The 18,317-nt window shown below is 42.7% G+C and overlaps 1 protein-coding gene across 1 annotated transcript in view; it reads right to left on the reverse strand.

Annotated features, from left to right (window-relative positions):
• The window catches only part of LOC136884576 (dual 3',5'-cyclic-AMP and -GMP phosphodiesterase 11A), a 638,170-nt gene extending 624,685 nt beyond the window's left edge, over positions 1-13,485 (reverse strand). The window contains exon 1 of the mRNA XM_068229957.1: positions 13,338-13,485. The gene's annotated coding sequence lies outside the window, so the exon portion shown is untranslated. The remainder of the gene's footprint in view (positions 1-13,337) is intronic.
• Positions 13,486-18,317: the final 4,832 nt, after the last annotated feature.

Raw genomic sequence — 18,317 nt, forward strand, 5'->3', positions numbered from 1 at the left:
CTGTACAAAATTTCAGCTCTGTATCTTCAATAGTACCAACCCTTTTCATTTTTTGAGGTCTGCGTATCAACAAACAAAATATTAATTTGCATACAAATACGGAGCCTCCGTGGTTCAGGCGACAGTGCGCCGGCCTTTCACCCCTGGGTTCCGTGGTTCAAATCCCGGTCAACCCATGTGAGATTTGTGCTGGAGAAAGCGGAGGCGGGATAGGTTTTTTCTCCGGTACTCCTGTTTTCCCTGTCATCTTTAATTCCAGCAACACTCTCCAATATCATTTCATTTCATTTGTCATTCATTAATCATTGTACCTGAGGAGTGCGACAGACTTCGACAGCCGGCACAATTCCTATCCTCGCCACTAGATGGGGGCTTCGTTCATTCCATTCCTGACACGGTCGAATAACTGGAAAATGGCTGTGGATTTTCATTTTTCATACACATCCGATGTCCAATTATGATGTAATGAGTTCTAACATGGCGTCATGATCACAACCAACCACTGTTATTACCGTGTTTCTCATGGTAACTTATTATTCGTTTCAAAGAAATTATAATACCGTTTATTTTTCATCAGCTACAAAAGATGAATCGATACAGGTTAGCGTGCCCGAGAAAACTTAATTATTCTCTGTCATTTGACTTGTGGAGGCACTTGTTGCTTCGTACTCGTTATTTTCTGGCTTCCGCCGTTCGTTCTGTATCCCATTACCTAAGTTAAATTTCATTCCTTGCCACACACACAATATTGCACCCTCTATATACAGCACGCAATCTTTTGAGCTTGTCGCTCGCCCTATTAAACGCCATTCAACTTCTTCGTCGTCATGAATATGAAGCGAGCTGCCTTCATCAATATATGTTCATTTGCATATTTAGTCCCACGTCTCACTCCCCGGACTTGGAGCATAACTTTAGCGAACACAGGCTGCGTCGAAAGTTAAAAACAGACAGACAAGCATTACTTCTAAATTCCGATCAAATTTGTATATAATCTCATCTCACCCCCCCCCCCCCACCACCACCACCACCAACAAAAAAACGAAAGCTATGACACAAGAGTCCCGAAGGGCTATGGCCTGCCAAGCGACCACTGTTCAGCCCGAAGGCCTGCAGATTACGAGGTGGCGTGTAGACAGGACGGAGAATCCTCTCGCCCGTGGCAGCTACACACATACACTACGTGGTATTTAATAAAGAGATATTCCACCTTATAACCACTCCTATTTAAGGGAATCGAAGAATCGCCTCCTGATTAGTTCATGAAAACAATATTTGTCTGTGGTGTAGTACCGACCCCGTAGTTTAGCGGTAGCGTGCCTGCCTCCTACCCAGAAGCCCTGGGTTCGATTCTCGACCAGGTCAGGGATTTTTATCTGGATCTGAGGGCTGGTTCAAGGTCTACTCAACCCACGTGATTAGAATTGACGAGCTATCTGACGGTGAGATAGCGGCCCCGGTCTAGAAAGCCAAGAATAACGGGCGAGAAGATCCGTCGCGCTCACCACATGACACATCGTAATCTGCAGGCCTTCGGGCTGAGCAGCGGTTGCTTGGTACGCCAAGGCCCTTCAGGGCTGTAGTGCCATTAGGGTGGGGGAGGGTGGTGTAGTGGTTAGTATGATTAGCTGCCACCCCTGGAGGCCCGGGTTCGATTCCCGGCTGTGTCACGAAATTTGAAAAGTGGTTCGCGGGCTGGAACGGGATCCACTCAGCCTCGTGAGGACATCTGAGCAGAGGGGCGTTCGATTCCAACATCAGCCATCCTGAAAGTTTCCCACTTCTTCTCCAGGGAAATGCCAGGATGGTACGTAACTGAAGGCCACTGCCGCTTCCTTCCATATCCCTTCCAATCTTCCCACCCCTGCATAACAGGTGAGGCCTCCTGGGCGAGGTACTCCTCCTCCTCCCCAATTGTATACCCCGACCCAAAGTCACACGCATCCAGGACACTGCCCTCGAGTCGGTAGACGTGGCATCCCGCGCTGAGTCCGAGAGAAAAACTAACCATGGAGGGTAAACAGATTAAGAAAGAAAGAAAGAAAGAAAGGAAAACAATATTTATTTTATCTGTTGTACGTATGGGTTTAAGAGGAGTTTGAGTTAAAACTCAAGATTAAAATTGCCAACCATGAGACGGATTTTCTCTTTCAGATTTTATTGTAAAAACAAAAACCAGTACAACAACAACAATAATTTATTTTACTTCACACCGACACAGATAGGTCTTATGGTGACAATGGGATAGGAAAGGCCTAGGAATGTGAAGGAAGCGGCTGGGAAACCACGGAAATCCATCTTCATAGCTGCCGATAATGGGGTTCGAACCCACTATCACCCGGATGCAGACTCGCAGCTGCGCGCCCCTAACCGCACGGCCAACTCGCCCGGTAAAATCCAGTACAGTTTCAAGTCAGGGAGTGCAGATGATGTTTAACAATCGCCTGTAAATTTTTCAATACAGAGTCCTCTATGATCTGGATAATGGTGTCCAGGATTTTATTTATTCTTAAGTCTGGTTTGCACGACAACTTTAGGTTTCACAATTCAGTTTCGCAGCTGGCTTTTATTTGAATGCGCGTGCGCGAATTACATTTACGACACTGGCAACTTCTGGCTACTTCCAACTTTTCGTGAAACTAAACCGGTAATGTTGAGGTCATAAACATTTTGATCCGTTAGTTGGTTTCCAAAATGAAGAGGGATGTGAAGAAATATTGAAATGTCTCAACTTGTATGCATTCCAGACGTGTTTATGGGCTATTTAAGGTGTTATTTTATCATTCAAGTCGAATGCACAACTGGACTGGTAGCTGATGAACTCAAAAACAAAATCCAGCCTATAAGGAGTACGAATAGGAATGGACTCACAATAAGGAAAATAAAGAATAGTAAGAAATAGTAAGAAATCCAGTGTCCGCCTCTGTGGTGTAGTGGTTAGCGTGATTAGCTGCCACCCCCGGAGGTCCGGGTTCGATTCCAGGCTCTGCCATAAAATTTGAAAAGTGGCACGAGGGCTGGAACGGGGTCCACTCAGCCTCGGTAGGTCAAGCTTGTAGAGATGGGTTCGATTCCCGCCTCAGCCATCCTGGAAGTGGTTTTCCGTGGTTTCCCACTTCTCCTTCAGGCAAATGCCGGGGTGGTACCTAACTTAATGCCACGGCCGCTTCCTTCCCTCTTCCTTGCCTGTCCCATCCAATTTTCCCATCTCTCCACAAGGCCCCTGTTCAGCATAGCAGGTGAGGCCGCCTGGGCGAGGTACTGGTCATTCTCCCCAGTTGTATCCCCCGACCCAAAGTCTGAAACTCCAGGACACTGCCCTTGAGGTGGTAGAGATGGGATCCCTCGCTGAGTCCGAGGGAAAACCGACCCTGGAGGATAAACAGATTAAGATGAAGAAATCCAGTAGTGGCACAGAATATATATGCATACTCTCATGTTCGTAAAAAAAAACAGAGACAGGGAGTTGATATTCACACGACATGTTCATTAGTATGTTTTGCATAAACGATTAGCATTTCAGTCACCTAGGTTTGGCATGTGTCTTGTTGCCTAGTAGGCACTGGGTCCTATTTGAGCACTGATAACTTGTTCCATGCGTGTTGCATCGACGCGTATAAGGCGCGGGGTATAGCCATCCATGCTGCATTCACCTGGTTCCACAGTTCCTCTTTTGTTGTTGGCATTGGGTCACAGCGCCGCACCCGTCGTTTCACATATCCCCCACATTTTCGATTGGCAAGTCTGATTATTGGGCGGGCCAGAGCAACAGTCTGACATCCTATAGCAACAAGAAGGCACATGTTGGTGCAGCAACATGTGGTCGCGCATTGTACTGCTGAAATATGGCGTCTGGGGTGTCTTGCAGAAAGGGTATGGCTAAGGGTCGCAGGATGTCATTAACGTAGGTCAAACTGGTCACAGTGGCCCTGGACACGCACCAGCTGTGATTTGTGGTTGTACCCAATAGCACTCCACACCATGTTGGCGCTGTATGTCTTGTGAGAATGAAGTCAATGTGATGCCTCTCCCCCTGTCTGCGGAGAACCAAAATGCGGCCTTCATTTTCAAACAAACAGAACCTGGATTCGTCCGAAAACACTATTGTTCTGCCATTGCTGTCCCCATTGACGTCGTTGCAAACACCATTGCAGTCTAGCATGTTGATGCACATTAGTCGAAGGTAGGTGGAGAAGTGGACGACGCGCCGGTAACCCAGACCGTAATAAACGGCGACGGACTGTCACTCCTGATAGTGTACGATGTGTTACATTGTTCCACTGTTGCGCCAGAGCCGAGGAGGACGCAGATCTGTCCTGCAATGCCATTCGGATGAGGTGTCGATCTTCTCGGGGAGAGGGGTTGTGGGTTGTGCGACCAGGCCCATCTCGTCGTGTTCTGCGGCCTTCTGTGAACCATTCTGTACACACCCGTTGTACAGCCGACACATTTCCTCCCACACGAGCAGCAATTTCCCGGATGGATACAACACGTTCTCTCATGCCAATAATGTACCCCCCTTTTAAACTCACTCATTTGACGGTACGGTTCTCGCATACGTCTGCGAGGCATCCTGTACGTCTGTTTAAGTCACACTGAACCTTTACTTTCGGTTTATAGCGACAACTAGAGCCTCTAGCTCATTTTACCAGTAGGTGATGGTGCGCAGAGATATCGATGTGAACCTTGAACCTGAGGGCCGAAATGGTTCAAATGCTAATCATTTCTTCAGAATATACTAATGCACATGTCCTTTGAATATGAACTAACTCTTTCAAGGTGTTCTGGTTTTTATGATGATGACTGTGGCTGTACCTTAATTGGCCTGGTGTGAAAATGGGAAACCACGGAAAACCATCTTCAGGGCTGACAGTGGGGTTCGAACACACTGTCTCCCGCATGCAGGCTCACAGCTGCGCGACCCTAACCGCGCGTCCAACTCGCCCGGTATTCTCAGAATGAACAATGATAGACTGACCAAAAGAAATCTAAATCTTGCCCTCACACTAAAAGTCAAGAACAACTGGCTAAATGAAATAGAATCCCATCTTCAGTCAATCAACATCAACCAGGAAACTGTGAAGAAACGATCTGATTTCAGAACACTGATAAATAACCCTTGTTTGGCGGAGCCGAAAGCTAGAACTAATAAAACCTGGACAGAAGAACGTAAGAAGAATTTCAGTGAGAGGTTGAAGAGATTTTGGGAAAGAAGAAGACAAAATCATTAGCTAAATAAGTTCAAGCGTGCTCCTCAGTTGGGCACAACGATGTGAATAATAATAATAATAATAATAATAATAATAATAATAATAATAATAATAATAATAATAATAATAATAATAAAGCATTCTCTCCATCTTCTCGTATTATGACCTATGAAAAATGTCGTGTTATGAAGAAATTTCTAGCCTTTAGATAAGTTTCTTTTAAGATAAATATCGATAAAATACTAAAACATTACTTCCTTTCAGAACGCAGGACGTTATCGCAACAATTTTGTACTTAGACGTCTTTCATAAATGTCCAATAAGTATTTACACTTATCTCGCCTGTTTACTTCAGCGGAAATTGTTCATTTTCTGACAAATCAATAAGTTGTAGTCTAACTTGCCGGAGCTCCCTAATAGCAGGAGTTATACTTTGTGTTGCATCTCGGAGTTTACCGTGAAAGCTAGAGAACGCTTCTAACTGGAGACGATTCATTACCGCTATATTATAACGCTGGCAGTTCCACTCAGTTAATTGCTGTCATGGTATGTACACAAATTGCTCCTATAGAGCTCCATTAGAGAACACACTCACTTGATTGATGGCACTATCATGCGATACTTCTACTTGTGAGATCTTGTGTACAGACCATCCAAAACATTACACATAGAGCCTGGTTTTCACCACACGAATCCTGGACAAAGCTGAAGATATACTTGTATCGTAAGAAAAATACTTGTTGCATTAAGTTCAATCTAGTAGATACAATTTTCGCTAACAAGTAATGTCCATCTAGCTTTACATACTGCTGACTAAATACTTCTGCCTTCATTTAAAGTTAAAAACTTCATGATTGTTCCGTATTGAATAGAGAAATAAGAAGATGTACAATATTATAGGGAAGGATCCACCTTTCAATACTCCGTAGTAAAAAGTAGTTACAACCTGTTTATTGGGACCGGTTTCAACACATTTCAAGTGTCATCATCAGCCAATTAGCGAAGATCTTAAAACAACTAATATACTGAACACAGGCAAAATATTAACATTGTATCATATTGTAGCAATTCAGTTAATGTTCAAAACACAATAATCACAGTCAAGAGAGTAAACAGAACATCACTATCTTGCGCCGAAAACAAATATATTTGAAGTTCATAAGCAGATCAAGTATGCACTTATGTAAAGTCGTTGCTAGGCAGGTCTTGTAGGCATTTGTTACTGTCTCCCCGCCGTGTAGCTTTAGCATTCCTGCCTCATACCCGGAGGCCCCAGCCAGGCCAGGGATTTTTACCTGGATCTGGTTCGAGGTTCACGTGATAACAATTGAGAAGCTATCTGACGGTGAGACGGCGTGCGCGGTCTAGAAAGCCAAGTATAACGGCCGAGCTGACCACACAACACCTCGTAAACTGCAGGCCTTGTGGCTGAGCAGCAGTCGCTTGGTAGGCCATGGTCCTTCGGGGCTATTGCACCACGGGGTTTACTCTCTCCATATTTGCTCTTAGTACTACCGTTCTTACAGCCTACACTTCCCTCAAAATCTAACTCGAGATCTGGGTATCTTAATATGTGTCCTATCATTCTATCTCTTCTTCTCATCAAATTTAGCCAAATCGATCTCCTGTCACCAATTCGATTCAGTATCTCTTCATTCGTGATTCGATCTATCCATCTCACCTTCAGTATTCTTCTGTAACACCACATTTCAAAAGCTTCTATTCTCCTTCTTTCTGAGCGAGTTATCGTCCATGTTTCACTTCCATACAATGCCACGCTCCAGTCGAAAATCTTCAAAATCGTCTTTCTAATTCCCATATCAGTGTTCGAAGTGAGCAAATTTCTTTTCTTAAGAAAGCTCTTCCTTGCTTGTGCTAGTCTGCAATTTATGTCCTCCTTACTTTTGCCATCGTTAGTTATTTTACTAACCACGTAACAAAATTCATCTACTTCCTTTAAAACTCAATTTCCCAATCTAATATCTCCTGAATCACCTGACTTCGTTCGACTGCACTCCATTACTTTTGTTTCCGACGTATTTATATTCATCTTGTACTCCTTCTCCAAGACTGTGCCCATACCATTCAGCAATTTCTCCAGATCTCCCGTAGTCTCAGATAAAATAACAATATCATCGGCAAATCTCATGGTTTTGATTTCCTCTCCTTGGATTGTGATTTCCTACCCAAATTACTCTTTGATTTCCTTTACCAGCTGTTCTATATAAACTTTGAAAAGGAGGGGTGACAAATTGTAGCCTTACTTTGTACCCTTCTGGATTGCTACATCTTTTTCAAAGCCCTCGATCCTTATCACTGCAGACTGACTTTTTAAATACAGATTACATCATTCTTGTTTCTCGGTATCAGATCTCGACCACCTTCAGAATCTCAAGTAGCTTGATCCAATCAACATTATTGAATGTCTTTTCTAGATCTACTTAAGGCCACGGCCGCTTCCTTCTGTCTTCCTTGTCTATCCCTTTCGAACTTCCCATCCTCCACAAGGCCCCTGTTCAGCATAGCAGTGAAATTGAATAGTTCCATACAATACCATTTCAACATGATTTTTACTTATCATTTTCGAAAACAGTATTATTATTATTATTATTATTATTATTATTATTATTCCAAAGTGGGTGTCACAGATGGTGGAGAACAGGCTTTTTGAGCCAAACTTGGCGGGTTCGATCCTGGCTCAGTCTGGTGGTATTTGAAGGTGCTGAAAGTACACTAGCCTAGTTTTGGTTGATTTTTTTTTGCTAGTTGCTTTACGTCGCACCGACACAGATAGGTCTTATGGCGACGATGGGACTGGAAAGTGCTAGGAGTGGGAAGGAAGCGGCCGAGGCCTTAATTAAGATACAACTTCGGCATTTGTCTGGTGTGAAAATGGGAAACCACGGAAAACCATTTTCATGGCTGCCACCAGTGGGGTTCGAGCCTACTATCTCCCGAATACTAAATACTGGCCGCACTTAAGCGACTGCAGCTATCGAGCTCAGTTTGGTTGAACACTTGCTACAAAGAAAGACCCACACTTCGAAGAAGTCTACAATCTCTAACCTTGACGCTAAGGCTAGACTAGCCAACTTTGCCCCTAGGAATTAACATGGTACTCATTTCTGGAGTAGGCTGGGTTACCTTCAGCTCCGTATGCCTCTTTCCGAAAGTAGTAATGTCGTCTCTAACAGTAATCATCCTCATTCACTTCATCTCTTACATCTACAGCTTAGCGAATGGAACTTCCTTGTGACGTGCTAGTCCTTACAAAATGACTGTCTTGGTTTCGAATCCCTGCGATTTCAAATCAAAACAAAATCTCTTTATTTGCAAATGAGGTGTCTACCTCGGTGGCAAATGGTACACTAAAATACATTATTGTCAAGCACTAAATATTAAATTAACAAGAGAATAAAATTTTCCTATAATACAATATTATACAATTTACGCTAACAATTTTTTCTATTAAACACACAGCTCATCCTTAATAAATTTACATTGTTTACAAAATTCTACTTATAATATCTCCTGTACTACCTTCAAATATAGTCATCTGATATACAGTATGTGGAATTACTTCAAATGATACTGTACAACTGGTATAAGATTAAAATTTACATTGCATTTATTTACTTTTTCTTTTCTTTACCCATTCTGGAACCTAAGTAGCATAACGACCTGCTGCGTCTTAACCAGAGCCCCTTTTACCACCACTTTTCAGAGTTCCTGAAGGGCCTTCACAGCTACCGTAGCGGTCCCAGGGCCCTCTAAGTCCCCACTGTACTTCACCCCTACAGGCAGTCCCCTACTTTGGCTGTCCAAACTCCTTAGACCAGGGGATGGAATTAATTTATTCACACACATTCTTTATTTACAATAACCTGCACTGGTCGAATGCCCTCTAACATTTCATTTATTTTCTCTGTTGCTGTTTATTCTCTTCTTGAATATCTGTACAGATTTTGGAAAAGGATCAAACACTACCCCTGGTAAACTGTTCCACTCCTTCACACCCTTCCCAATGAATGAAAATTTACCCCAATCGCTTCTGCTAAAATTCCTTCTAATTTTATATTTGTGGTCAGTCCTGCCGATATAATTATTTTCCAACTGAAGCTTCTCACGGACAGGATTTTTCAACAGGACCAGAGTGTAGTGACATAAACGGTATTCAACTGTAGATCACGAGCTAAGTCCCAAACTGAGGAGATAGAGAGGAGGCTGTTTTATCTTACAACTTGCTTTACGTCGCACCGACACAGATAGGTCTTATGGCGACGATGAGATAGGAAAGTGCTAGAAGTGGCAAGGAAGTGGCCGTGGCCTTAATTAAGATACAACTTCGCCATTTGTCTGATGTGAAAGAGCGCAACCTTTGGAAAACGATCTTACGGGCTGCCGACAGTGAGGTTCGAATCCATTGCCTCCCGAAGGCAAGCTCACAGCTGTGTGAACCTAACTTCAGGGCCAACTCGAAACCTATATGTTAATTCCGTAAACATGTAATAATAATAATAATAATAATAATAATAATAATAATAATAATAATAATAATAATAATAATGCCTTGGGGAAATTTCTTCCTTCGGGTAATAATAATATGTATTCTTCCTCAAATGACTGAGGTTGCCAAACCGACAAAGAATATCATAGAATGTAAATTTAGTACTATTTAATGTAATTACAAACAGAAAGGAAAAGAATCCTCGGTAACAAAGAGGATGCACATACAATACCTTTATTGATTTAATTAAGCGGATGGAGCGTAGAGGTCATGCCTCAAGATCGTTATCGAAGCTTTCAATGTTTGTTTGCCCCAGCTCAATGGCCAATACAGAAAGGGCCTCAAAACTTTAGACGGCAATTAGACGAACATGGTATCACTAAAATAAACGAATGATGTCACGTAATGCTAAACTGAAACATCACAAAACAGTGATCTTATCGGAGGCTCTATATCAATCAGAAACCTTAACGTTGGGAGGTCATTCTAAAATTGTAGATATTGAAGAACGTAAAATCGAATCTGGATCAAAAGACGAACTGCAGACCTCTATACCCACACACACGTTTGAAATTTTTGGACACCTTCTTAGGATGGATAATAACAGACCCACAAGACGATTATTGAACGTAATAAATTCCCAAAACTGTAGAATAAATTGGCTGGAGGAAACAAGAGTGGGCCAGAATGTATTGCACATCGGGGAAGACATAATGAGAAATCGCGAAGTCTTCAGGACCTCAATAAATAAACACACATTTGTGGCGAAAACTAGCAGCAGGACGGAAGAGGCAACACAGTGAGTTCATGAAGAGTTTTTGGAAGAATAAGAAAGTGAAAGTCATGAAACCAATGAACAAGTTCCAACGCGCTCTATGAATGGGCATAACGAAATAATAATAATAATAATTAAAAATAATAATAATGATAATAATAATCAAAATCAATAACTGTGAGGTAAGCTCAAAACACTGAATATGACCAACAGATTAAGCAGATGTAAGCTCATAGTAAGGTGGAATGGGAAACTCTATGGACTGATGATCCGAACAAAGTTATTAATTCAAAAGAGATAAACTCAAATACATTTTCAGTGTAAGTTACGAAGTACCCTTGAGAAATGGGAGAAAAGACACCCGTTCTTTTCACTATATAGGATATAGTGGTTGTTTCGAAGTCCCCACACACGAATTCACTCATTAATGCTTTGTGTCGTATATTTAGAGAACTTCAAGGTCATGTGAATCTTCATATGTAGACGATTATTTCTTATTTTAATGTTTCTACTTCGTAGCTGAGAATTCATTTTACGTCGTCCCGCAAGACCAAAGCGCGTAACGATATCAGTCAACCTGATTTTTTAAATGTCTAAAATACTGCATTAAAAGTTTCTAAACTTTTATAAAAATATTAAATATTTGTAAGTTGTAACAAAATTTACCCCTTGTGGGTGCAGGCGGTGCAACATATCCACGGTATTCCCTGCTTGTCTTAGGAGGCGACTGAAAGAAGATCTCAGAGACTTAGGACTGTGGGTTGCCGACCGCAGATCCTGTAGCTGAGACTTGTATTGTCTCAGATTCCTCACTTGCATCTCCCCTATACCACCTCCCTTGGTCAACTCGTGTACCCTTACAAATTCGTCGATGTTACGTTTACAAGGCTTGAGGGTATCTTTCATTTTCATACCCTCCGTGGCTTTTTTTTTTCTTGCCGATACTGTCATACTTCCGTTTTATCCTCTGATTGGCGTTAATAGAGGATTATTTTCCAGTTGTACTTCCTCTTAAAACAACAATGACTACCACCTGTTACAAATTTCTCATAAGTATAGAACGGTTTTTTACACTATCAAAGGTTAGATTTCAAGGAGTAGCAAGTGTAGATCAGGCCGCATAACGGTTCTGTTTAAAGAGTTGTATAATCATCAGGGGCGCGGCAGTCCGAAAATCCTGCTAATTATGAAGCCCTAACAAAATTATGCATTTGACAGAGGTACTGGCTATACGGTTTCGGTCACATAGTTGTCAGCCTGCATTCGGGAGGTAGTGGGTTCGAACCCCACTGTCGGTAACCATAAAGATGATTTTACATATAGAGAAGAAGTTGAAGAAGTAAGCAATGAAGCAGGCTTAAAATGAATAGAGAGAGAAGATCAAAGTGTTGATCGTCGGCAGGTAAAACCGATTCAAATATATGCAATGGAATGGCGGATGGTTTTTAGTGCCGGATGTGTCCGAGGACAATTCGAATAGATGGAACCTTTGAACAACTTCCTGGTAGTGGGCAAATTTGTTTATCTAGGCTCATGAATTACAAACACAGGTGGCTGCACCACCGAAATAAAAAAAATAAAAGTACCTGTTGCCAAAAATGCTGTGGCGCACCTTGCACGAATATGGAAAAGCCATGGCATTACCATCACCACCAAAGGGTGCTTGGTCAACACACTTGTGTTCTCCACCTCCCTATACGCATCTAAATGTCGGACATTAAAAAAAATATCGAACATCAGTATATGAATGCATTCGAAGTGTGCTGTTGAGAATCCCGTGGGCTGCTAAGAGAACCAACAAGTCAATACGTGATGAGTTGCAGATCAAAATGCGCCTACATTCCATAGAGAAACAAAGAATTGCGAAATATTTTGGGCACACAATTAGGAAGGGTGGATTTGAAAACCTCACCTGTAAGGAATGACTGAAAGCTAGAGAGTCTGTGCAAGACCACCATTAAGATATATTCATCAAATTCAACACACCGCAAATGTTCCCATTACAACAGTGCATTAGAATGGCGGAAAAAGCACAATATTACAAGAAGAATTTTAAAAACAAGTAGTCCGAATTTCACGATATACAAATCGGATGATCGACAGAAAATAAGAAGACAGTTGATGGCGGAGTTGTTGTAAATCCAAGCAGCCTTCAAGCTGAAGACTCGACGGAGAAATTTTCAAACGTTACTAGAGTCCACATCAACTAAAATCAGCCTGCTTCAGAAAATAAATATGACCAACACTAGATTCATTTTTTTCATATCAGGCCCATAATTTTATTTTTTAAATATTATTCAGATTGTTAACTAATTTGCCATGATGATGGAATGGATTTTTAAACGGTAATAGTTCAGATTTTAAAGCAGAGCAGTGTAAACTAGGCCGCGTGATGGTTCTGTTTAAAGAGTAGCATATACATTAGGGGCTCAGAATTCTGAACTCCCCTACTATTTTTGCAAAAATCCTCGAGGATCTCTTTAGAAACCGAAGTATTAATGCAATGATCCGTCTGATATCGTGATCAAAGTTACGTGAAATCTAGACTATATCGACGTAACTCCCACGTGCATTCGCCGGGTTTCGATCTGCGATTGTCTTAGTGAGAAATTAAAAATAACAATGTCACTCGACCATAACGCACGAATGTATACGAATTATGTAAATACTTCATAGAATTTGTCTCCCTACCCTTGACCATATTGTGTCTCTATACATTGTTTTAGGAAAAATCCAAAAAAGCTATTCTGGATGTATTTTGTAAGCAGTAATCTATTACTTGTCTGGCTCTAAGAGAGAGCTTACAATAGTTTCCTTTTTTACAGTATGAAATATGAAGACTCACCAGCTGTTGGTGCGTCAGCCAACTGCGATGACAACGCTGCCACTGGACGCTGAGAGACGAGCCGGCAAGAGGCGCGTCTGTCACACTCGACGGCGCAACTATACTGGGTATGAGTGCGCGCTCACTATCTGGCGTCCCCGTGGCGCGGCGCTCTCCTCGTCCCCCACCCCATCCACCCCTCAGCGAGTAGGAAGTGTTCATTAGTTCACCTGACCAGACCACCTGTGGAGAACATTGAGGGGAAACATGCTTCCGCCATATCATCATCTACCTTGTCTCATTTTGTAAATTATCTTCCTCTTGTTATTGTTGGGGGACACCCCAGTTGAGGTGTTCTTAATTTCCCAAGGATTCTTTTCCCTGTTACGAAACTACGAAATTTGACCCAATCACTGTCAAACCCGTATACAGAAAGTTCCCAAACATATGTGAAGTAACGAAGAGGGTGGATAGTACACGCATGGATAGAAATGGTGTCCCCACATAAACAATCAACACTGCCCCACTCTAGTACTGAAACGGAGGGGAGCGAGTAAAGGGGTGATGTTGAAGTCCACTCCAGTACAGACAAGGAGGGAAGGGAGTGAAGAGATAGTGTTGAAGTCCACTCCAGTACAGACAAGGAGGGGAGGGAGTGAAGAGATAGTGTTGAAGTCCACTCCTGTACAGACAAGGAGGGGAGGGAGTGAAGAGATAGTGTTGAAGTCCACTCCAGTACAGACAAGGAGGGGAGGGAGTGAAGAGATAGTGTTGAAGTCCACTCCAGTACAGACAAGGAGGGGAGGGAGTGAAGAGATAGTGTTGAAGTCCACTCCAGTACAGACAAGGAGGGGAGGGAGTGAAGAGATAGTGTTGAAGTCCACTCCAGTACAGACAAGGAGGGGAGGGAGTGAAGAGATAGTGTTGAAGTCCACTCCAGTACTGAAAAGGAGTGGAGGGAGTGAAGAGATAGTGTTGAAGTCCACTCCAGTACTGAAAAGGAGTGAAGGGAGTGAAGAGATAGTGTTGAAGTCCACTTCAGTACAGACAAGGAGGGCAGGGAGTGTTGAAGTCCACTACAGTACTGAAAAGGAGGGGAGGGAGTAAAGAGATAGTGTTGAAGCCCACTCCAGTAATGACAAGGAGGCGAGGGAGTGAAAGGGTAGTGTTGACGTCCACTCCAGTACTGACAAGCAGGGGAAGGGACTGAACGAGTAGTTCTGAAGGCACAGAGTGTGTATTGTTATACATCCACCACTATGCCAATTTCAATCACAACAGTCTTGTAGCAGGCTGTCTACCTGCAGCAATGCGTTACGCGAGGAGTTGGGGGAACGTCATTCTTTGTTTACATCGGGACACCATTTCTGTGCAAGCGTGTACACCCCAAACCAGTATAAAAGTTCCCTACGAACATACGCACTACGGCCATTCGTTTACGAGCTATGCCTATTTTAGTTAGTAATTAGAATGGGGGTAGTTTTTATTTACGTTTTTATTTCCTGCAAAGTAAACGTATTTAGCCTGGAAATATGAGCATGCGCGAGAGATCTACGACGTAGCTCACCGGTCAAAAAGCTAGACACCCCTGGAGAAATCATTACAAGCATTATTGAATACCGTGTAACTCCGCCTTTGGAATGGATAACCGCGTAGATTCGGTTAGGAAGTGAGTCCACAAGGTTTTGCAGATTCGTTACACCCATGTTTAGCCACTCGCTGAAGATTTGACTGCGTAATTCTGTCAAATTGTGGCGATGCTGATTTCGGCGTTTTACTCGCTGTTCCAACATGTCTCACAGATTTTCATTGGGGATCAAGTCAGGTGATTTTGGAGGCCAAAGGTGGAGGAGTGTTCATAACACAAGTCACATACGCGTCCAGCCCGATTAAATTTGCTGTTGTCATCTTGAAAAAATCGGGGTATCAATAGCTTAGTCATCATGGAGATGTTGACTGAAAGGCAACACCTGATCATCCAGAATGTTTAAATAAACGTGCTGACTCGTGTTAGTGGTCACTTACAGCAAAAAAAAAACTTCACAGACCCACCTCCGGCTTGAACCTGACCTTGCACACATCCAGGAGGAAACGCTTCATTTGGCCTTCGGTGGACACAACGAGGTGCGTTATTGTAATACAGGCAAAAACGTGATTCGTCAAGTTCCGCCAATCAGCTACTGTCCCTGTTCGTTGATTTTCAACCCATTGTAGACGCGCAGCTGTATGTGCCTGTGCGAGCAATGGCTTCTTGCGAGGTGACCAACTCCAAATATTCATTGAATACAGTTCCCATCGCAATGTTCTCTCGCTAACAAGTAAGATAGACCTTCGATCACTCACTGCAGCATTTCTTGTTCGGTTTGGAAGCGATTTTCATTCACAAGGATTTTTTTTTCGACCACAAATCTGACGTCGTGTTTCGTGACCACATGAAGTACACCGCTGCTTGTAGACATGTTGAACAGTCCACTGAGAAACACCAACAAATCCAGCAGCTTCACGCACCGTATGGCTATGGGCACGGCCAAACACGATCGCTCCGTTTTGCCATTCTTTCACATCTATAGGTTGACGTACACTATCCGCTTGAAACAACAATATCTCACAGTTCGCTACTCCCTTACGCTCAGGTAAATGCAGTGCGCGTGCGGTTGAGCATAGGACAAGTACGCTGCGCCATCTGTACAGGCTCAACTACCCATCTGTGCATGCGCACTAAGGTGACTAATATATTGTCCGGTGAGCTTACATACCGGCCAGGCAAATCCTGCCTGGTGTCAGTAGCGCAGCAGCAGTGGCTGGTATTCTTTCTCCCGCCACCTGCGAGGTTCGGACTGTTTTAAAGTTTCTACGGAAATTGTGATTGGCATTCAAAACAAGAGGCGTGGAATGTTCAGTACAGGTGTTGTGCTGATCCACGGCAATGCTCGGCGTTCAGCAACTGTTCTGCAGGAAATTGACTGGAAAGTGTTTGATCATCCTAATCTTACTCCCAGTGATTTTTCATCTTTTCTTGCACCTCACGAAATTCCTGTCCTCCTGTCAGCATTTTCACACGAACAAAGAACTGAAGACGAATGTCACCCACTGGTTCCATTTCCAGGCGGCAGACTTCTAATACACCGGCGTACAAAAGTTGATCCCACGATATGACAAGTGTCTCAATTCTGCTGGTGATTACGTCGAAAAATAAGCTCCATTATTTCAGTACCGGGTGCCAGTAAATTGTTTTATGTAATAATGCTGTCTTTTTAATAGGGAAAATTAATTTCTGAATGGCACTCGTACGATTACTTTTGGAGTCAGGCGTGTACTTCGCCAGCGTGTAGAACAAGATCGTCATCGAGTACGTCCAACGTGCCCCAAAATCAATGAGGTGGCGTGTTCAAACGTCCATGCAGGCACACGGTGGACATTTTGAGCACTTATTGTACAATAATGCAGTATCCCTTCTCGTACACCAACATTATTAGTTTTATTTAGTTCTTCTTCCGGGTTGTTCCGTGCTGTTGTCGTTGTTTGTACATTCCATACAGTTTCGCGATGTTTCCACAATCAATCAATCAGTCATTCATCAATGATTTGGATTTAGGACTGTTACCCAAGTGGCAGATTCCCTGTCAATTGTTTACCTAGCTTTTTCTCAAACATTTTTAAAGAACTTTGGAAATTTATTGAATATTTTCCTTGATGCTGAATTTATACCAATCCCTTACTCCTCGTCCTATAAATGAAATTTTTCCCCAATCTGTCCTCTTGAATTCCAATTTTATCTTCATACTATGATCTTTCCTGCTTTTAAAAGCTTCACCCAAGCTTATTAGTAATGTTTTATTTGACGAATAGATAATTTTTTACAATGCTTTCTTGAAGAGCCATAATATATTTTTCAACCATGCACTATTGAATGACCTGAAGATGACATATTGATGGAATAGTTATGGATAGAGTCCGGATTATTAGGTGCTGATAGGTTAGAATGGAAACTTACTTAAGCCAGTAACAAGTATACCCTACACTGTACAACGGTTATGCTATGAGATTTGCATAGATATTAGGAGTACAGCCTATGGAACTCCTCGAATTCATGCCACTCTTCCAACATTATGGTACAACGGGATGCTTGACACCTACTACAAACCACATTACATCGCATTCTAACCTATTACCACCTACAAATCCGAGGTATAGTTATGAATGACATGCGCGTTTTCAAACAGTGTTGATAACTCTTTGTTTTACTTGCGTCAAATGGAAAAAGTTCTTAGAATCCACTACCAATCAAAAGATAAATACCCCGGTTAGAAACTGCAAAGATTCTATTGTTTGAGAATACGTAGTAGAGTAATTAAGTTCGTGGACTGGCCGTCTAGTGTCGCTGCGGTGCACTACACCGCAGGATGTTGTCGTGACAGTTCTTCGTTAGTTCCAGCAAGAGACAGTTGCTTGCTTACAGTATAAGCAGAACTACGGTATCTGTCGTGAAGGGTAGTTGAATGTCAGCGACGGAACTTGAGAATGTCGTGGTTTGAGCAATGTACAGATTTGAAGTTCTGCCAAAAATTAGACGACTCCGCTAGCGAAACGTTCAAGACGATCGAGTCGAAATCGCCCGGATCACCACGACGGAAAAAGGGCACGAAAAGGCAGGTCCAAAAACTATGTAATCCTTGAACTGTTAGCGCCAGTCCACGAACATACTGATTGTAGTACGTACACAGGTGTACACTGTGTTGCCTATCATGTAGGCGCCAATCCAAGAAGTTATTGACTGTAGTACATGATTGTACGTCGTATTGCCTAAGCTATAGGGGCCAGTCCACGAACATATTGACTGCAGCACGTACATAGGTGTACACTGTGTTGCCTACCCTGTAGGGGCCAATCTGAGAAGGTATTTACTCTAGTACATGAGTGTACGTTGTATTGCCTACGCTGTAGGGGCCAGTCTACGAACGTATTGACTGTAGGAGTTGATCTCAGGTGCACAAATGGGTA

This window comes from Anabrus simplex, chromosome 12 (genome assembly GCF_040414725.1).
Source record: "Anabrus simplex isolate iqAnaSimp1 chromosome 12, ASM4041472v1, whole genome shotgun sequence".
Classification (NCBI taxonomy): domain Eukaryota; kingdom Metazoa; phylum Arthropoda; class Insecta; order Orthoptera; family Tettigoniidae; genus Anabrus; species Anabrus simplex.